General features: G+C 42.5%; 1 protein-coding gene across 3 annotated transcripts in view; it reads right to left on the bottom strand.

Annotated features, from left to right (window-relative positions):
• Positions 1-22,561, bottom strand: part of TRERF1 (transcriptional regulating factor 1) — a 100,942-nt gene that overhangs the window by 78,159 nt on the left and 222 nt on the right. For 2 of the 3 annotated variants that reach the window (XM_048299685.1, XM_048299689.1), the window contains exon 1: positions 22,190-22,311. The exons of the other annotated variant lie outside the window; for it this stretch is intronic. The gene's annotated coding sequence lies outside the window, so the exon portion shown is untranslated. Of the gene's footprint in view, positions 1-22,189; positions 22,312-22,561 lie in introns of those variants that run through there. 3 annotated transcript variants of the gene reach the window in all.

Genomic DNA, 22,561 nt, shown 5'->3' with positions numbered 1-22,561 from the left:
CATTTATTAATGTTTAGCCTGCAACTGTGGATAAACAGAGAAGAATCTCTCTGCCTGTGCACATATTTAAGACTGTTTACACATGAAGTCCAAAAGGATGTCCTCATTTTATAAATAATTTGATCTGATGACTACATCAGAAAAAAGTGCAGCTTAAGGCTACATACAGAGGCAAAACACTTGGCTACTAATGTCTAAACGGGGGGGGGGGGGGGGGGGGGGCGGGGGGGAAGACTAAACATCAGAGTCACTAAAACTCAGCAAATGGTTTATAGTTGAAACTAAGTGCATAACATAGTGCACATTCAACACACACCAAACTGCGACTGTCCTTAAACTTTTGAAGCTGTGCTTACCAGTAAGTCATTTAAGTGCTCAACCTGAGAGTCTCCTAAACATAAACACTTCCTCTGCTACTTATACCTGACCACATAAGCCATCCAGCAGTGCCATACTCCTCCCGTGTGGTAGGCACAACACCTCAGAAAGCACACTTGTGTAGCCACAGCGTCAGGTAACACAGACAGCATCGGGAGAAGTTGAGACTTCTCTCTCACAGAAATAAGGAGAAAGGGTCCCTGAAAGATCTACTGTCTGAACTCAAAACCTGTGGTTTTCTTTTCTCACATGCTCCTATATGTGCACATAGATGGCTGTAGTTACACGTGTGTGCAGTTTGCTTAAGATCAATCACTCTGCATGTCAGTGCAGCGGGGGAAACACTGCACACAGGAAACTTTGTATTACCCTATGAAGAAATACCATTTCCAGGTAAAATTTGCTCTTCAGTTTAGTTGAATGCACAGACTTAGTTTCCAGGTTTTTTCCTCAACTGGGAACCTGTAAACAGCAATGTAAGAATACGGTCAGCAGTCTCAAAAGAGGATCGAAGTATTTGCTACCCCAGATTTTTCATAGACTTCCTAAACTGAGAAAATCATGGGATTTTTTTTTTTATGTTCTCTATTTACTGCTGCAAGCCATAATGCCAGGTCATACTCCACATAAATTGCCTCTTGCTTTAAGCTCAAAGCATGCCCTTGTGCAATCAAGAGGCCTGCATGCAGAAGAAAGGAATAAAGGATTTTAAAAAAGGCAGCACACATGTAATTTTGGCATAGCTAAATTTTCTATTTATATACTGTACATACAGCACCTGATATTCACTATCAGTAAGGAATATCTGTCAATAAAGTACCATTCCATGCTTTTAAGAAGAACTACATTTCTGACCGAGAAGAGCAATGAGGACTGCAAGCATTTAACTTGAAATCAGCGACCACACGTGGTAAGAAAGGCCTGCCAGGATGTGATCCTTAATTATGACTTCATCCCACACAGCTCCCTCGAAAAAGGATCAGCTAAGACATCTTGCCCAAAGCAGCCTCTACAGAGCACAGCCCAACAAAAGAGGAGACCAGGGTGCCAAAAATAACAATAAAAAAAGTTTTCCCCACAAGTAATGAGGTATCCCTTATAATTCAACACTATAAAACCAGATTTGTCAAGTCCTAAATTAGGTTGCAGCTATATTTCATTGCATCATAAATCTTCCTTACACCCTAGTAAAGATGCCTAATAATTTAATATGCCGTAATTTTATTTTTTTTTAATCTGGAACTCATCAAAAATTGCCTGAAATAAGCATCTCCTTTACAATCCATTTTCCACATAGGTACAGATTCCAAAATGTAATTGGTTTGCATTTTTTGCATGGAAAATCGTTTGCAAAGTGCATTTACATGTAGACTACCAAAGGTTGTAATTATCTCTCTTGGGTTTCTTAGGTAGGTCAGTGAACATCCTACAAAGGCTTCTGTATTATCCCATGATATTCATTCAGCATCATTTTTTTCAAAAGCAGTACAACCTCCTTAAAGAATTACACCAACAAGTAAAACTTTCATAAGAAAAAAGTGGGTTTCCAGAGTCAGAAACTTTCAGAACTTTTTCTTTACTTTTTATTAAAAGTTTCACAGCCCTATTTTTGCTGAAACAGATTACTTCACAAAAATGCTGAATTCCAAGCACCTCACGTACTTCTATTTCAGTGGGTAACATGCTCCTCACACAATGACTTCAAATAAAAAGAAATAAAAGTGGAAGATATTTAAAGGGGGGGGCGTGAGATACTGCCAGTACTTCTTATAAAAATTTCTAATTCCCATTCCCTCCCAACTAATCAGATCTGTAATAAAAGAAACACTATTTCAAAGCAGTTGTCATGTCTGTAAATGCCACCACTGTGAAAAGTTAAGAATATGATCATATCAAGAACTATGAAAAATATACATTTTTCCTCATGAAATAGATATGATGAAAACAGCTCTAGAACTTTAAGACTGCTCAAAGTTTGAAAAAACAGTGATGTCATTATTTTCCTGCTGCTTCTGAGAAGTTTACATCCTTGCTTCCTGCTGCCTCGCTTCACTTTTCTTAACCCAAGAAACACAGGACAGGCCCCACAGCACTTCGGTGCTGGGATCACTGGAAGAAGTCAGGACAAGTCCATTTTACATCTCACCAAGCCTTTCTTAACAGCAACTCAACAAAAATTGCACTTCCAGAAGCTAAAATAAAAGGTGAACTGTCTTCTTCTTTGCCATGTCTTTACGAGTACACAGTCTTTTTTTTCCCTTCACTCTCTTCAGTCAAGGGTCACAAGCAGTGTATGGAGAAGCTAATTCATGATCCTGATCCTGCAAAACCCCATGAAGAGAAGGCCCCAGAAAGCAACTAAATGCTGCAATTAAGACAAGTTTGACTACTTTGCTTATCGCATGATTGCACTCCCTGGCGTGGAGTCTTGATACAGGCCTTAAGTCAAGATAGTGAGTGTCACAACCATTTCACAGCTTGCTGTCAGATCATAGAGACAATTTTAAAGACAGAAGAAATCCAGGAAAAAAGTGGGTTTATTTCTTTCTAAATTTCAAATGTTTTACACTAGGCCAAGGCATTAATAAAAATGTTATTTTAGGTAACTGACTAACTCATTTTTTGCTAAAATTAAAATTTATCAGCCAATTCCTAAAGAGCCAGGCAATCCAAAAGCAGCTCCCTGCAAAAAAAGCTGAGTTCATACTATCCAAGGAACTTCCTAACCTTGATTTTTAGGCTAACATACAGCCAACCCTGTTTTTTCTCTCTTGCTTTCCACACTGAAACAGTGAGAACTTAACTTTCCCCTTTACTTCATTTACCAAACCACTACATTTTCTGTGCTCCACACTTTCCTCAGGGGTGCTCAGGCTGGGGTGGCCCCTGGAGAGTGAAGGCTGTCTGTCTGGTGGGCTTCTGAGAGGCTGGGGCAGGGGCATGTTGTATTTTGCTTTTTCAAGCACTGGGACTAAGACTGGTAATGGGAGATTGCTTAGTTAACCATTTCTCCCAGCATTCCCAGGAAACTGTCTGTCTGAAAAAGGTATCTTTTAATTAAAAACAAAACAAAAAAGCCCCTAATTTACCAATTTATCTAAGATTAATGCCCAGCTAGTTTTGCCACAGCTTTTAAGAACTGGATTGGCTCTTCCAGCCAAGGAGGAAGTGAGGCCAGACTCTCAGAGCTGTTGGGCTGATACTGATCTGCAAAAACTCCATGAAGCCCAGCAAAATTATTCTGCATTTATTTATAGCTCCACCAATAAGTGCAAAATCTGGTAAAAACGGTTTTCAGATATTGAAACTGTACAAGCCATAAAAATTTCCTTCTAGACAATTTCTGACATTTGAATTGCTCAGATAAAGAAAGGAGCCATCTCAATACCTGTTTTTTCTAAATTTGCTTCCCTAGGCATCTCAGTTAATTCAGTGCCTCTATATTTATAACTAACTTCTATTATTCTACTCTGTGCTTTGTATTTTACAACATCTGTAGCTGTAAATATACATGAAATGCATATTAAAATTTGTTTGTTTTTTAAAAAGTGGCCATATAAGTAATACAAGTATCTGACCTTGCATTACCAACTCACCAATACTTCAAGCAAGCATTTTCAGTTAGCAGTCTTCTTTAAAACACACACACATATCCCAAAGGAAAAACACGCAAGAAAACACAAAATCTTCTCCTTAAGAGTAGTATTTACTTACTAAGAGAAGTTATTTCCCTTAACTGGCACATTTTTATAGCTGGGAAAACTATGCATAAAGAATTTACTAGATTCACATGCTTGTACATCTACTAGTCAAAATATTTCCCAAGGAAGTTTAACTAACAGTTATGTCTAACATGTATGGTCAGTTCAATACTGCTGCCCACAAAATACTATAAACAAAAGTATTTGTATAAACAACAGAAGAAAGATAATCTGTTTATTACACAGGTCGATCAACTCATCAATTAGATTCAGCTTTTATGGCATTACAAGTGACAGTATAAATCTTTAACAATCACAGCCTTGATTAGTCTTTGTACCTGACAGAGTTTACATTTACTACTTCCAATGCACTTAAGTCTTGATTTTGAAATCAAGGTACATCAACTAAATTATTCAAAGCCTCAACACTGACTAATCCCCTTCCTGTCTTCCAGTGACCAGAAATACCCAAAACCCAACGAATCTCCAACACCTCTTCCCAGAAGTATGCTTTCTAGGTTTTCATATACAACAAAAGCTGGAACTTGGCACAACTTTGATAACTGCATTTTCAAATTAAAAGCCAGGAAATTAGTCATGGTAGGGTAGCATCTCTGGGGAACAGCTCGGGTGGCCACCAGCAAGATGCGTCTGGAAGGCTGTGTGAGAGGGCAAGATTGGTATCTACCACTTCCTCCCTTCTGCCATCAGCATTAGAAAAGCTGAGAGAGTCCTCCCTCCCGTACTGCGGGCTCAACCCCAAGCACAGGAGAGGGCCAGTGCAGGTATTCACATACCACCTTGAGAAAGGGTAAGCCCAACAGACCTGGTGGGGACAACTCCTTAAAGCCAAAGACATGTGGTTTTGCCAGTTTGGTTAAATAGTGACTTAATTGTCTCAGAGCACTGTTCTTATGAAAACCAGACCTCAAACTTGTAAAGGATCAGACTTGCAGGGGGACAGTCGTTTCCAGCCACCAGCAGCTACACGATAGCTATTTAACTCAGCAAGGTCATAACAACATCCTAAAACACACCACCTCCTCACTATGGCAAACCCAAAAAAATGGCTCCCCACCCCCCACGGGGACAGTAGGATATCACCAAGCCCCAAACTGCCCTAATAGGAAAAACTCGCTAGGCGGACTGGGGGCTTTCTTTAGGAGCTGGCTGATGCCCCAACCCCAGCACAAAGACTGTGACCCAGATGCCAGTGTACCACCAGACTCGCCCCACAAGCAGTTGGCTAAAAGCAGTGCTCTTCCCAAGGAAATTTTAGAAGCAGAAACAATCCAACAGATTTAACCTGTTACACGAAGTATGTGCCAGCTGCTCACAGCCAGCTCGGTGTGCACCTTGCAGGCCCGTTCTCCTCATGGGCAGCACCAACAACCACCAACACTCCAACGAGATTGTTTTACTACAATCTGCAAAAGGTCAATGTTGCAGGCAAGGAGACAAACATCCTGCTAGACTGAGAACATGTCCACCACTGGAAAGAAGAGAGAGAAATGGAAACCAGTGGCCTGAACTACAGGATGTTCAAAGCTTGATGACCGGCTGCTCTGCCAACAGGGACACAGTGAGGGTGTCACAGCCATAAGAGCTCTGTCAGCACGGCATGTTGAGAGGAGAAGACTCTCATTTCTCTTCAAGGACATCATACTACCTGAATGATTTCAGGCAGCCTCCACACTGCTGCAGCATCCTGACCTCACAAATGCCTTCCAAAGGCTGCAGTCTAATGCTTTGGGCATTCTCTCACTTGCCTCTTCTCACACCTCTCACTAGACTCCCCTCCTTACATCATGGTGTTCTGCACAGGTCTGGGCACAGTGGCACTGCCCAGCACCAAAAGATGAGGGAGCCAACACGCCTGAGCAAGCCCAGGAGGAGCAAGAGGAAGGGGGAGCCCCTCCACCATAAGAGCAGCCAACCTTAGCTGGCAGGAAACACAATTTGGCCAAACCTAATTAACCCACCTGCAATCCCAGTTTCAGTGGGCTGCTGACTTCAGACTTCACAGGAAATTCCATCTTCCTGAATGATGCTCTTCTACTTTATCCTCATTAACATCACTTGCTTATTTTTTTCAAAAGCAGAGATGCTAACTGTCACTTCTGCTCAGAGCTGTGTAACAACTAGAGGCTTTCCTTTTCCACACTGAGAAGCACCTTACAGAAATTATTTTAGCTGTCTGTGCTTAGGAAAGTAAGCTTTAATGCTTTCCCTTTAGCGTCTCCACCACACAGAAACTACACAGGTTAGAGCCCTTCTTCTGAAACTTCAGATGTTAATTAACAGTGAAAGGGCAGTGTTAATAGCTTTGCTTTTTTTAAGCTTGCTGGGATCATTACTTTACTCCACATAGCAAGAAAAGAAGAAAATGTTCACAGTCAACAGCAAGAAGGAAGCTAGAACTAGACTGTAGGTCAGTAAGAAAAGGAAAAATTGATGAACAATGCAGGAACGATGAATTGGGTTATCGAGCTGTATGTATGGACATGACTGTGGGACAGGGTGCATATTTTTACCATACACAAATGTTTGGTGAATTGGAGTTTCTCATTTGCCTTCTGCCATGTTCACTTATGGAGCCTGCTCTCACGGCCCCTACCAAGAGCCATGCTCTCCAACAGCCTGCACTGTCTCCTGAAGGAGGAGAAGCCTACTTTTGGCCCAAGTAAGAGTTCACCTTTTTTTTCTGGATATTTTTGGAAGTAAATAAAGGGCCTTTCCAGTAGAAACAATTTTATCCCAGGATAGAAGATGGTACAACACAAAACTATACAGTGCCATTTGCATTTTAAACTCAACAGTTTCAAGATCAATCTTCTTCAGCTATTAAAAAAATTCAAAAACATGCTGAGTGGAGGCAAAGCTCACACTTCAGATACACTGCTTCTGATATTTGAGAGGTTCAACACAGATACTATCCCATAAACTCTCCAGTACCATATTTATGAGCAGACAGACACATTTATTTCTTTGGATAGAAAACATGGAGTAGATGACCATCGCATCACTGGTGAAAACTGCTATGTCATAAAATAGCACACAGCTGCCTGAATTTATAAGTTCCTGTAACCAAGTAGCATGTGCCAAGCCAGGCAATCCTGATGAATTACATTAGAAGCCTATAGACTTCTCAGAAATAATTAATTTGCTCAGAGCTGCATCTGAACAAAGACATACATACACTCACATTTCTGAAGGAAAATAAATTCTGACTTCCTACATTCACGTATTTTCCCCTGAGGATAAACCTGTAAGATTATTAACTATAATAAAGCTCTAAAATGGATGCTAAAATGGTGTTTGAGGGCAGCATCAGACACTCCAAAAACATATATAAACTAAATTCTAGTGCATTATATAAAGGCAAGTTTCAGCTAGAAAGCTTTACTGTGATTTGTGATACTTTAAAAGCACTCTTGTAACAATTTTAATAGTTTAAAATATTGGAGTTTAGTCCCAAAGAGATGTAGCTAGTGCTAAACTGCCATTTTAATGGAATTTTTGCACCCTCTCTCCATGCTCTACTTTATAAATAAACCTCTAGACTTTTTATTGATTTCTTTTAACATGATAGATTGAGCCTCTCTGGCAGAGAGGGCCAAAGAACAGCACATGAAAAATTACAGGTTCACAGTTTGTGAAAAGGACAACAATAACAGAACCCCCAAGAGAAAACAATTACAACACAATGCATATATTCCCATGTTCACTGCTTCCAGATCTGCCTTGGGCATGTGTGTATATGTATGTATCTCCCAAGACTTCCTCATTAAATTTACTGTGAGAAACAAGTAAAACAATGTCACATACAGTTGTATGATGTGCTGTACATCTCTTCCAGTTACAAAGCCTAAGCTTGAGTTCAGCATGTCTGACTGGAGTAGCTCGTGCTCTGAAGTGGTGCAGGACATGCCACCAAAATTATTTCAAAGGTTTTGTAGTAGTCCAAGGTTGACGTTCTGCAGATGCAGAAGTAAAAACATTCAAGAAAGCTTTTAGTGGTATATATAGCAAGAATTAGGGTAAATTAATACAGTTAGTCAGTCTTAGAGGGTCCTGTGCCAGACAGCTCAACAGAATACTGTCCCACTGACCCAAATTCTGCAACCAGTCCTGCCCATGTGAGCACTGCCAAGTGCACTTGTGGTCAAGGTGTGAGATCACTCCTCCTCCTCCAATCCAGCTCAGAAACATACTACAGAAACACACCATGGCAGCATAAAAACTTACTACCCCTGTGCATGGATGCCCACCCACAGGAAGGAGAAACTGTTAGTTTTCTCACACAGAGACAGACCTACTTTAGTCGTGTGATCCAATTCTCAGCTGCCAACATTATGCAAGGGATAAGCAGAATAGCTCATACCACAGGTTTCTTTCTTACACAGGAAGAACATGAGGGACAACCAAACAAGAAGGGAACAGACTACTGGCAGCAAACTAAACGAGGTAAGTACAATCCGAAATATTTAGCAGTCTTTTGTCTTTATCCCGTTTGGTTTATCTCTCCTTACTGAAATATATTTTTTAAAATCTGGATCTGTTCACTATATATGTGACTAGATTAAAAAGATTCCTTGAACACATGACTGTGCAATATGATTTAAATTCTTTGCAAGATCTCACAAACTCCTGTGTGCTTAATTTTAGAAACAAGGACAACAAAAAAAAATTCAAAAACCCAACAACGTCTGCCATTTCCATATGTGCTCTATATTTTACTAGTTCTTCACCAGAAATGAAGGAAAAAAAAAACCAAACCAACAACCCCCCCCATAAAAGAATGTTAGGGGCAATATGTCTTTCCTGACACTTTGAAATACACGATACTTCTGACTTGTTGGTCACCTAGACATCTGTTACACTCAGCTCTAAGTTACCCCAACTGAAACACAGAAGGAGGGGTAATTCAGAGAGCTATCTGTGGAGACGTGAAGATGATGTGACAGCAATATCATGCATACTGGGGGATTCTGGTCATGCAATGCCCCAAAATGATTTTCAGTGGACACAGCTGCATCATTCCAAGTCCAGAGCGACTACAAGTCTCCCCAGATCCTCCTCTTGCTGGTTGCTTCTCAGATGATGGAAGGAGACGCAACATCAGCAATTACTATCACAGCAGTGATCCACAGGGACCCAATGCACACACATGCAAAGAAACAGCAACCAGTTATGCAACCTGAACAGCTCGGGATGCTTGACAAACACAGGGGGAAAGGCGGGTTCAAAGAGTGGGAGTCTGCTAGACTAGATATTTCATGTCACATCTCCAACCAGCCCTGTACCACCTAAGTCACCAAGCAGGGATGCAGCACATGTCCAGTTCTGTTCCTGGGGGCTGGCAGACACATCAGAAGGGACTTTGTGTTTTCCCTGATTTAGCCAAACCACATATACAGACTCAAAACCACACCTCCTGACTAGTTCTTGAAGGTCACATCTCTACAGGTGGATGATGGAGCTGAAGGACCAGCACTGCTACCAACCATGCTGTTGCTCTGCGGGGAGCATGACCTTCAGAGGCCAGTGCTTCCAATCTGGCCTTTTTGCTGGTGCTTAGCTCACACAATTCTTTAATCCTATTAAGCATCTGATTTTTAAATACCGCTCCGCCTTGGCTCGCAGGCACCTGCTACTGACAATTATCAGAGAACATATGTAAGAAAAAAAATAGCATATGGCTCTACAAATAACTGCAGCAACGGAGGGCTCCTCGCAAGATCTAAAAGACAAGTAACTGCACCAGCTCCGTGGCGTGCGTGAGCACTGACCGCTCACACACACGGGGTTACACCAACATGGGCCCTCCCAGGACATCCCTCAGCCCTTCCCCCTGCATCCCCTTGCTCTTGACTACAGCAGCAGAAGAGCTGAGCCAGAAGAGACATAAAAGACACAAAGCGTGTGAATGGATATCTATAACTTTCACGTGCTATGAGCCCAATCCAAAGCTGTTAACTGCAAGTCTTCCTACTGGAGGTGCCTGGAGGCCTCCTTGCCTTTCTCCCAGGGCAGAGGGCAGCTGATGAGCCCCACGACAAGAAGGGAAATCTCTCCACATCCACTGAAGTGTCAGGTGAGTTTGTTTTGCTGTGTTTTTTGGGGTTTATTTTAAGTTATTGGGATGAGTCCCATCCCCACAGCCTCAGCCCTCCCAAAATAGTAAAGATAAATTAAAATGTTCTGCATATAGGACATTATGGCTGGAAATTTAGCAGGAGAGTCAGAATAATGGTTGTCCTTTTGCTTTGTCTCAGTGCACATTGGTACCACCACCACCACGCTATCAAGTGTGCTGCACTCAAATGCATCAATTCAACATCACATTTCTCCTTTTTCTTAATGTATTTATTTTTCCTCTGGGATATGACTTACTTTAAAAATTGCTTTATGATTAAAAAACACAGCAATCAACTTTTCAAAATGTCAACTTTAATTTGATTTCTGTTTCCCTTCTCCCAGCTCCTCAGGCTCTCACAGGAAACCCCCATGCCTCCATTTCACACTTTGCCACAGCTGTAGCCCTACATCAACCTCAGAAGGGCAGCTCCAAAACCTGGATATTCCTGGTAGAGATGAGGAGCTCTCTATTCCCTGCCACAGAGCTCAGCTTTGCACATGGGACATTCAGCCACAACACAAGAGCTTTAGTTCGAAACCTACTCAGTCTCACAAGGGCAGGTTTTGACCTGCAGGGCTGAGGGGACATGACCTACCCAACAATGTGCCACAGCAAACTCCTGACCTGGTCACCAGAAGTGCCAAAAGGCACAGTGCCGTCCTTCGGTTGCTTCCGCTGCAGCAGGGATCCTGGGAACAACGCAGCATTAGGGGGTCACCCAGCCCGGCTGCACGCACAGCAAGCAAACGAGCTACATTCCCACCAGCTTCAAAAGGCTTTACACCAGATCTTCATTTCTCCTCATCGCACAAAATTCAGAGCATTTATGATGAAGTTATCGATGTGCCACAGTCAGCAAAGGAAGACTCGCAGCACAGAGCTAATGCTCAGTTAATAACCCAACAGGGAGGAGAAAAAACATCTGAATTTAGCATGGCTGATGTAAGCTGTGATGTCATTTCCACACATAGGCTAGTGAAAAAAAAAATTTTAAAAAATCTTTTTTTTCAGATCTAAGATACAGAGATATTTAAATTGCTTGGCTTCCATTTCAAATAAACAGTGTGAGATAACCCCAAAACTTAATAACGCTTTCAGCCTTCACTCCTGCTCTTCAGAGGACTTGAAGCCTTTGACAGGATCAGCTCGCTGGGAGAGCAGTGAGCCAAACCACTTGTACAGGCACGCACCCTCAGCACCGTCCCACCCAGCAGTGCCAGCGCAGTCTGGTTCTCACTCTTCAACACGATGTTTGGTTTGGTGTTTTTTTTTTATTTTGGAGGAAGTAATTTTAAACAAAGTATCAAAAAAGAAACAAACCAACTTGCTCTAACAGCTCTAAAGTACTTTTTGGTACCATTATGGCTGAAATTAACTATTCTCTAAGGACAGATTAAACAAGCCAAGCAAAACAGGTCAGAAGATCAGAGAGAAAGGGCATCTTAGAATTATGAAAGATGCTCAGCTAATTATCAAAAGATAAAAAAACTTCAGCCAAACAGAGAAGAAACTGCTGAAAGAACAATCTGAAAGTACAAAAAAAAATACACTTACTAGATTTGGGTAACTTGGGAAATGCTGCAGAATAATTTTACCATTTTTTAAAAATAATAACTTCTTTTAAATAAAACCCTCCACTTTTTCCCCCTCAAAAAAGCAACTTCTTACTGGGAACTCTGCTATAAGCGCTGTGCTTACCTATTATGCCATTAAATAATTTCAGAACTTGAGAACATTTATGAGAAAATTCAACCTGGAGGGTAATTTTCCTGAAATTTCTGTTTGGCAAATGAAAATAGTGTTTTCAACAGATGAGTATCCTTCCCTGTAATTGTTATTCTGTTGCCATCATGTAAATTGGTGTTTTACACAAATGCAGCTTGAAACCTACCCACTGAAAGAAAAACAACCCCAGATAAAACCAACCCGCACAGAACAGGGTAGAACAGTACTAATAACATGTAAGCACAGGTTTCTAAATAGTAAAAAAAAAGGCTGTTGCATAATTTATTCACTTTCCTACTAGTTTCACAGATGAAGATAGCAGCACCATGAGATAACCAAAAGATTTTTTTTGCCTTTAGCTTAGTAATTTACAAGTCTTTGAGTTTCACTGGCTTTTGTTGTTGTTGTTCACCGGGAAAATACTGTGGAAATAACATTTACCTGTATTCTCAGTCTACAAAGCTCGCTAAGTGCAGCTCAATAGAGACACATCCCCAGCAAGCACCGTAGAGATTTACCGTAAGCTGGTGACTAATCCTTACAGCGTGTATCACTGAGTCAGCTTGAAAGTTTGTTCATTCACTCAAACACCACTTCTTCCATTCTCCTCTCTCTCTGATCGGCAGGCACATCTGAAATCTGCTCTTCCGCCATTCAAGGAGAGCTTCTCACTGCCAGAAGAGGCAAAAGGTGCGGGTACAAGAGCTTGCTGCTCTCGGAGAGGATTGCCCTAAGAAAACGCATGCTTACCTACACAACAGCATAAAAACAAACAGACCAAAAAAAGAAAGCCCTACATTTTCTTTCAGCAAGAAACTTCTGTGAGTGCAAGGAAGGAGCCCTGCAGGGAGGGACTCTCCAGGGGGCACAAGCTGACCCTGCTACTGGAAAAACTTCCCGGTTCCCACATTTGGCAATCTAACACACAAAGCCTGTGAGAAATGCCCAGTTAAGTTTGACTGGTAACAAAAGCAGCAGCAGAACAATGCAGGTACATATTCTAGATAGCTGTAATGGCCACATATGACTTTGCATTTGCTGAAGCCTAAAATAAAATGCCCCACTCTTTTGTTCTCTTTTTTCGTTTCTTTTAATTTACGTAATTAGCAGTACAGATTTTCCAGAAATAACCTGAAAGTTCTACCTGAAAAAAAAAAAAGAGCTGTTTATGCTAAGGATAGTGTGGGGTTAAATTGAAAGGATTTTCCTTATATAACTGAAGCCCATCATCCACTTTGTAATTACGATACTTCAACTAGAAGAATACAATTATCACGGAGTAAAATAATTACAACAAGGAGCTGCAGTCATACACAGACCCAACCTTGCACCTTCTTTCAGTCACACAGGTAGTTACACCAACTATAGTAAAAGCAGGCCTTGCTACAGATGACTAAAAATTGAAAAATCTGGTCCAATACTGAGCACGCAATCCAACGGAAGCCTTCCCATCAGCCAGCTTTATGTAGTAATCTACGTGCCACTGCCATATAATGTCTGCACTACAACCTTATTAGTTTTGGACCATCGCCTACTGGTTGAGAGGTGGCCTTTAAAACCAGATGAGCCCATGTTATTTTAATGAACCTCTACTTTAACTAACGATCAAGTAGTTACCCTAGGGACCATATGCTGACAGACTTCCAGCATCAAAGTATTGCTCCTTTCATAAATTAGAGTAATTCTGTGGTATTAGTCTATCGTTTATGTATGTGCATGCAACGTCCACATTAAAACTTCTGAAAGTTGGAAATCATTGAAATAAAAGTCTGCTAAGACCTTATTTTATCATTCCCACTCATGCTAAGCAGTACCTTACTATGCAGGCAACCACATTTGGCTTAACTTACATTCTTTTCATTAACAAAACAGTACTTAATTAATCCAATGTCTTTTTTCTTTGCACCTCCCTTTTCAGGTGTATTATTTCTTTAAATCTAAAGCTGTTTTTAACTTCAAAGACTAACTTTCTACTACAAGTAATACAGGAACGGTAAAATTCATCCTCTGCAATGCATCTTTGGTTTTCAAGTATATAAATGGTGAAATCTTTTTTCGTTTTACCTGCAAGGCATATTCTCTTATTCATGCTCTTTCATTATAATAGCAGCAACTTTAGAAAAGTATTGAAGTTCATTATAAAGCATCTCTTCCAAAATTTCATAGACCTAAAAAAACCTTCTTTTCCTCACTTTAGAAAAATTTTGCCTCTCATTTTCTAATTTTATCAAACTCATGCAGACAGCAGCAATACTTTTTCATTGTGATGCATGATGCTCAGATACCAATTTACTGAACTCTGACAGCATAAAACAAGCTTAACTGACAAAAAGAACCCAAACCAAACCAGAGAATCACCGTTCACCACCACAACTGAGAAGCCTCTTCCAGTCTTGGAAAAACAGCATCAATTGAAGCATGAGAGAAAATTTGCCTGCCCATACTTCTGCAAATATTTTGGCTTGGAGGAATTAACTGCCACCTTAAATGGAGACATGCCCCTACCATATTCAGAAATGTGTTTAACGTAGTTATGAATATGAATCTCACTTCTCCAGACATAAATTGCCTGCTAATTTAGAAACCTCTCTCCACTCCCCCGCTCTGTACCTGATGCTTTGCCATGCAGACTTATTGAAACACATGGTGATGGTTCACAGGGCGTTCCTGCGGATGGGGATGGAAAGGTCATTAGTGCTTCACTGCTTGTGCTCAGAGACACCTTCTAACAAAGCAGATACGTGGTTCCCACAACCTGTCTTACCTTGGCGTGATCAGGAGAGTGAAAGCCCTTCCAGACAGAGGCAAGAATACCATTTCTGACACTCAAATGCCTCCATGAAAAGACTGCATCTTGCCCCATTTGGCATGCTCCTGCTCGCAGCAAGTGTGTTGCCAGAGAGAGCTAGAACTTCAAACAGCTTTACTCAACCCTTTCATAAAAAGTAGCCTGGTTCAGCATCTCACCACTAAAGCATGTCAATCTCCAAGATGGTTTTCTGCCTTATTGTTGCCAGGAACTCATTAGAATATCACTGCAAGTACTTGTTTATTATCATTGCTGTGATGCTGAATTCACGTTTTTACAATGATCAATAAAAACTAAATCAGCACACTACACACTCAGCCCACACACGAAGAAAATTAATTTAACAAGATCAAAGTTGTCTACCTTCTACTGCTGTAAAATCACAACCAGCCTGTTGGTTTTTGCCAGTTATCTTTGAAGAATGATTGGAAATGAATAAAAATCATTCTGGAAGCATATACTGAAATTGCAGATATAAAACAGAGATAAGAGGACATATGCAAGCAACCACATGGGAGACCTTTGCTTGAATTTGAACTGCATGGCAGGCCAAAGCATCAGTGCTCCTGCAAAGCTGCACCGCTCAGTGTGGCTGAACATTAACCATTTCTTTTGTTTTATCAAGATACCTAAGGGGTTCCTCTGCAATATTGAATATAACCTTTTGAAAACTAACCAAAAAAAACCCCCAAAATCATGCCAGTGAGTTACCATCTGAACTGCTTCCACACATTTCCCCCCAAATATACTAGGAGCACAAGCAGTGACAAAACTGCTGCATTCAGCGTTGAGCTATGCGTGGCGTGTACTTGTGGTTCAGGTGACTACAGCCTCCAGCTCGGCTTTGGTAATGGCCACAGAGCTCAAGGTTATTTCAAGGCCCACTGTGGCCTAGGAGACATTGAAGATGCTTTCAGCCTCTCAGAAGAGTGCAACATGCAGCCCTCTCCTTGCTGAGAGCAGCAAGGGGCCAACTCAACCACCACCACCTCTCTGCAAGGTAAGCTCAGCTTCCAAACTCAGGATAAAACAAAATATAAAAGAGGCAGACCAAAAAAGAAGCAATTGAGAAGATGTTTATGAAACTTTAAGTCAATATCCTAAATATTTCAGGGCTAAATATTTCAAAGCCTACATTTTAGGGAAAAGAAAGCTCAGTTTAACTATGTAGGGTCTTCCAAGTACTCATACTTGTGAACCATGTAAAGCCTAGTCAGCATCCATTTTTTTATTTCATACATTGCTCTTGTTGCTAACAACGCAAATTATAGCATCACCAAAAGAGCAAATAGGTAGCAAATCTGCTTCCAAAATAACAACAGCACTATTTACTAGCCAGGGTTGTTTTTTTCTGGTACAAACAAGATCTTCCACTAGGACATCATCTCCACCAGCAGAAAGAGACAGCAAGGTAGCAGCAGAATGAAGCACTGGTGGTACAAGTCCAGGAGGCAGCACTGCCAGCTGCACTCCTGCTCCAACACCCAGCACTTACAGACTCTTGCCAAAGAAGCCCCATTTACCTCCTCCTTCTTCATGAACTGCGGCACTATTCAAAAGAGTAAATAATTTTTAGTCTCTGACCAAAATGTGTATTAAAAGCACCTCATCTTATGTCTCCAAACTTCCACAGATTTTCAATGCAGTATTTCCTAACCTGCAGTATTTAAAAAATGCATTCAAAATTAAAGTACATGGGATCTCTTTTGAGGAAAAAATATTATTACGTGTGGACGACGTACTTCATAACATATTTCCTGCTCCCCAATAATGTGTTTAATTCTGCCTGGAGAACAGAGAGCTATTTCAAGTTATGCAAAGCTCTAACAGCATTCATTCCACGAGGACTCATTTAAGATCATACTCTTGCAAGAGTACCCATATGCATTAGAGCCACAGGACATCAGGTTTACCTTACTGACATTCCAAGATTGTAGTGGGTATTCTGCTAAGAAAATGAAAGAAGTTACTATGTAGGTTAAGTGTGGAATTAAAAATAATAAAAAAAACCCTAATGTAGCTGTAATTGGCATAACCCTCCAAGTAAATAGAGATCTTTCCAGGAAAATGCACTTCTAGTTCTGATTTGGCGTGTGAAACATGACAGTACTGGGAAAAACACTTTTCAGCTAGTACAACTGGAACTTAGACAGGACCCTCACCGACACAAAAGTGTTGTGAAACCCCTCAATCCCCTAATAATATTCACTATTCACCAGCAGAATTTTTGGTTTACTTGGGAAAATGTATTTAAGATCATTTCTAAACACACCGGCATTAAATATTTTTTGGTTTTAAATATAAAAACTAGAACACAGACTTCCTTCCTATCCGCCCTCATGCCCCCCCCAAATACACATACACATATAAATATATATAAAGGAAATGAAACTTCCCCATCAATGAAAATTGGGGGGGGGGGGGAGTGGGGGAGGGGGTGGAGGAGAAAGGAGGGAGTGCAGAACAAAGACAAAAATTACTTTTTTTTTTTAAAAGACAGAGAACTTAAGCCATTCTCAAATTTTAAACTTTTTTTGCAGTCTGATGCTGAAATTATTTAGGATTTGACATTCACTTAAAAAGAAAGTACCTGATATAAATTCTGCACCTCAAATGGCCCCTGTCCTTTAAGAGTCCTGGTAAGCCTTGTTCTAGCCAGATGGCGTGAACAAAAACCTCACCATCAGGGATCTTTTAAAAAGGAGGTGCTGATAATTTAACATTTAACTTACACCCACCTGTTTTGCTGGGGCAATCCTTCCCCAATCCGTATTTTTGCAGTCTTTATACTCCAAGGTTAGCTGGAGTAAGTTTTAGTACCTAAGTCTGAGTTTTTCCTCATTACTGAACATGACATTTTTGACAAAGGGGCGGGGGGCAGGGAATCAGAAAAGACCATCTATAGCAATCTTGCTTTGCTATAGCTGCAATGAACTTTAAACATGAAGAGAAAAAATGGCAAAGGAAAACAAAACCTTGCTGCTCTGCACTTCAAGGACATATCACAATGCGGGCTCTATAAAAAAATCTTAACATGAGCAGTAGATGAGGGGAGGGAGGGGAAAGACAAAAACCATTTTCTTGCTGAACTAAACAGACAGGAGAAAAATTTTTACATGACCCAGGATGGCTGCTTTAGACATTGGTGGGGTATGGAACCTCGGCACTTGTCACCATGTGCCTGGGAAGTGGCAACAGCCCACCTGAATGGTGGATGGGAAGCTGAAGCAATTCGTCTGAAATTCTAACAGAATTTAAACTGTAAATTGGAAAATGACAAACTAAAAAGAAAATCTAAAAAAAAAAACCCAACTACCTTTTGAATCTGCCTCATATCAGGATTTTGGGTCTTTCCAGAGCAAATTATCAGTCAATTATGAAAACTTAGGTGGGCTGTTGGTGTGCAACACATTACGCTGGAACCACAAGACTCATTTCACTCAGAACCTCAAAATATACCTAACGCTACACGACTGCCCCAAAACCCTGCAACACCCCACTCTAATGCAAAGAGTTTAAACTTAAAAAAACAATAAAATCAAACACTATTACAGGGTAATAGGGCTTATATTTAGACCATGTCCTGGGTTTCCCAGACCATTATCCTCTCAAGTAGAAAGTAACATAAATGATGTATTTGCCTTCAAATTTCTGTGGCAGCAAAATGAGCACATTTTCTAGGTTTTCCCCACACAAATCAATGGTCTCTGGTTTTTTCCTGCTGCTGTTTTGAGCAGGTCCAGGTGAGCCCACATCTCCACCATCATGGAGTGACACAGGCAAGCCAGAAAGAGAGAAGACAAACTGCTATCAAAAACACTATTCCTTCTGCCCGCAGAAACCAACATCCAGCAAGAACCACTGTTGATATGACTTGCTGACCGACTGTGTCACCCACTTTGTCCTCCTGGCCAGTCTGGCCAGTGGCAGCAGCAAGGAGATGATGGTGCAAGAGTCCATTCTCAGCATTTCAGATCTAATAGGAGATACTCCCACAAGCTCCCTAAGCTAACTCTTGGTGCCTAAATGCATGCTGCTCAAAAGTAATTTCACTGAGTCTCTTAAATCTGTTTGGTTTCAAGCAAAGAGCTGTCAGAGACAAAAAACAACCCAAAAAAATTATTGCTACTGTTCTTTGAACCAGGTTCAGACCTACTCTTCGAAGGAAGAGTCGCCTTTCTTAAAATATATTTGAATGTGCTATTTTCGTCTTTATCTTAGAAGGCCTGATTTCCCCTCACAGACCTGCAACTGATTACAGTAATAGGTTTCTCAGAGATGGACAAGTTAAGAAGAGGTTTTATAACTTCACATGCAGCAAAACGTATGGAATTCGCTGCCTTCGTTTTTCTTTAGTTTTGAATGCAGGCCCCCCCCCCCCCACCCCCACTTACACACATAGTAACTCTACTCTTGTAAGCAGTGCCATGGAAGTCAGTGTGACCACTTGTGCTCCTCACCTTACGTAAATAACCAAGGGTGTGGCAGCTACTCCAGGCAGAATGCATACATGCACTTAAAGATGCTTTTGCCTACTTCTCTCAGGTGGAGGGCAGGCAAAAGGATCTGTTAATTTTAGGGACAGAAAAAATTACAGTTCTGATGATAATTTTTCATTGGAACTGTGCAGCTAAGCAGCTCTCAAAAGAATGCAAGGGGAGGAGACAAATTGTTTCCACATCAACCATTTTTTTGTATCTGTCAAACACTGCTTGCTTTTTTTAAAAAAAACCAAAAAACAAACACATATTTCTAAGGAAGCTGAAATGAAACTGCCTTATCTCACAATTATGACGCATAGTAAGGAGGCACAATGCAGGGCCCTTCTTTTTTATAGTGTCCCATTACAGTATTGGCAAAGGGAGAGAAGGGCCTTCTCAAAGACTTGGCTGAGTAAGTTTTTAGGTGACATATCCCCCACTTGATTAGAACAAACAAAAAAAATAAAATAAGATGAAAATATTCACAGCAAAATATTAACTTACTGCTTTAGGAAACCTACAGTGATTTACAGAACTGCTCTTCTTACACTTTTCTCACACTCCCTGCCAGATGCCAAGGTATGAGCCCAGTTTCTAATAGCAAGCCTCACTGTATCACTCGAAGAATTAAAATGGCCAGAAGAAGAGAAGCAACAGAGTTCTGAGTTTAAAATCTAGGAATTCCTTTTCTCTATCTAGGCTAGTTGAGCACGACGCAAAAGCAAAACAAACCTGAAACAAAGTCTTGCTTTATGGTCTTTAATGCATACTGGAGTATTCCCAATAAGCAGGTCATCATCAGTAACATACAGGTTGAGAAAATGAAATGGCTCAGGCATGGAGACTTTTTCAGTCTATCAAAATACAACATGAGTCAATGTTAGGTAGAGAGGTTAGTCATGCTGTGGTTTATTTATGCTCATGTTGGCCCACGATATTAAACACCGGAGGCAGGATGCCAGCCTAGCTACCCATGGCCTCATCCCTCTTCCCCAGGGAGGGATGCCAACAGCAGGACATACATTGATATAGCAGCGTGATTAAGCCTCCGTCTTACCGAGAGGCCAGTTCTCCACTCCGCACTCAGGCCAAGTCTCACAGTGAAGTGCATTACTTGTATTTGAGTTTTTTTGGCTTTTCAAGATACACACGTTTGACTACCACACCACTGTGCTGCTCAGGTCCTCACTGAGGTCTCCCAACTTCAGTAACACAAGCTGCTAATCAACGGTAGCAGAACAGATTGTAAGAGTGTTTATCTGCACCAAAACTTTTTGAGTAGGCTATACTAAGCCTTTAATTTTTCCTAAGTTTATCAGAGTATCCTCTACAGAAGAAAGAAAAACACATACAGCACATTTTCTTCATACGAAAAATCACTTATCTAAATGCTAAAAAAAGTCTTTATTTGTTTTACGCAAAGCTGCATAGTATGCATGCACAGAGCACTCATGGAGCAGCCCCTCTGTAGTTATATGTGTGCCTTGGACAACACTCAGAAAAAACGTAACATACCAACAAGGGCATTTCAAACGCCATCACTTCACTGGGCAACAAAGTGAAGTGGGTTATTTCTAGACAGATGCACCTTATTAATGCAATGGCACTGTTCTGATCCAACTGAACATCCAACACCACCAAGTAGATAAGCGATGACAGCAAACTGCTCCAGGTACCGCATGCAGGAACAACTCACGCACAGACCGCCACTGTAAGGATGGGTCACTTCATCAGGACACTATACCCTGAGTGGGGGCAGCAGACAAACCCCTGGTCCCCAGGGGAGCTCTTCGGGCCAGAGCCCCAGGCAGGATGGGTACAGGCAGCAGAGCGGCCCTTGCAGGCCAACCGTGCCAGGTGAACTCTCTCCTCTTCCCATCTCTACAGTAAAATTGTAGCTATCAAAGGCATAAAAGTTCCCCCTCACTGATTACCTGTTTAAAGCATTAATCACACAGTTAAGCACTTCGCAGTATTTTCCATAAATAGTTACTCTGTGGGTCATTCTATGTGTTTTGCTGCCATCATGTCAGTGTTTAAAAATGTGTGAACCTCACCTGTACCTATCTGAATGATGACCAGCACTGATGCACAAGGACAGCAAGTGCAGGTCGGATTTTACTGGACGAAGGCTTACATCTCGATCAGTCAAGCCTGGTTAGTTGACAGGCAGACGTGAAAACCACTCTGTAAAGTCAGCAGAAGGATGAATAGGCATTATCCATTAACTGGTTAACTGCCGATTAATTTCACTTGCAAATCGCCTCTCCAGTATTTAAACACCTGGCTAAGAGTTTTTGTTCCTTACCACCCCGTAATTTTGACGGGCCAGAAACCAGGAGCGCCCCGCCAGCGCCCAGCTCGCCGCGCGCTACTCTCCCGCGGGAATGGAGGGAGAAATTCCCATTCCTCCAAAACGAGCTCGCCCCACGCGGTGCCGCCCGGGAAGGGCTCCACAGCCGAGCCCCGGGACCGCTCCGCTTCCAACACTGATACCGAGACGGCACCGAGCGCGCTGCGGGAAGAAGGACCGGAGGAGTAGCGCGCGGGTCGCCCACTCGTGTCAGGGGCCGCGACGGGCAGCGCGGCTCGGAGAACTTCCGCGGCGAGCCTCGCCGAGCCGCCCTTCCCCGCCTCTGCTCCCGGCACGGCACGGCACGGCGCGGCGGCGCCCGGGACTCGCAGCAGCGCCGCGGTGGGGGCGCCCCGCGCCGGCCCCGCCGCCCGCCCGGCCCGGGCAGGTACCGGGCAGTGCCCCCCGCCCGCCCGCGCCCGGCCGGGCAGGAGGCGGCAGCAGCCGGCAGGGCCTCGGCGCTGCAGACCGAAAGTCAACCGCAAGCTGCAAACTTTTTTCTCCCTCCCCCCCCTCCTTTTTTTTTTTTTTTTTCCCTCCTCTCCTTCCAGCGCAGCCCCGGCTCCTGTAAAAACGAAACTTGCGAAGCGTTGCCCCTACCTGGCGCGAAGTCTGCAACAAGTGCAGGCGGGCGAGGGGGGGCGGGCGCGGGGCTCGTGGCGGTGTCTGCGAGGCGGGAGCAAATCGCGATATTAATTTATTACGGAGCTGCCCCGGGCTCGGTCCTACTTCACTTACAGTACGGCGCCCATCCTGTAAACAAATATCGCTCCGCCAGGAAACGCACTCCCCCGGCCCGGCCCGGCGCGGCCCCGCTGCCCGGCACCCACCCCGCCGGCGGCGGCACATGGAGCGGAGCGGGGCGGGGGCCCCGCGCCGGGGGAGGCTCCGGGCACCGGCACTTACCTCCGGCACGGCCTCCCCCGCCCGCCGCGCTGCCGAGTCCGTGATGCAAAAAGAAAGAAAGAAAAA

Source organism: Corvus hawaiiensis, chromosome 3 (genome assembly GCF_020740725.1).
Source record: "Corvus hawaiiensis isolate bCorHaw1 chromosome 3, bCorHaw1.pri.cur, whole genome shotgun sequence".
Lineage (NCBI taxonomy): Eukaryota > Metazoa > Chordata > Aves > Passeriformes > Corvidae > Corvus > Corvus hawaiiensis.
Note: the sequence above shows the minus strand (reverse complement) of the source record. Positions and strands in the feature narration are given on the sequence as shown.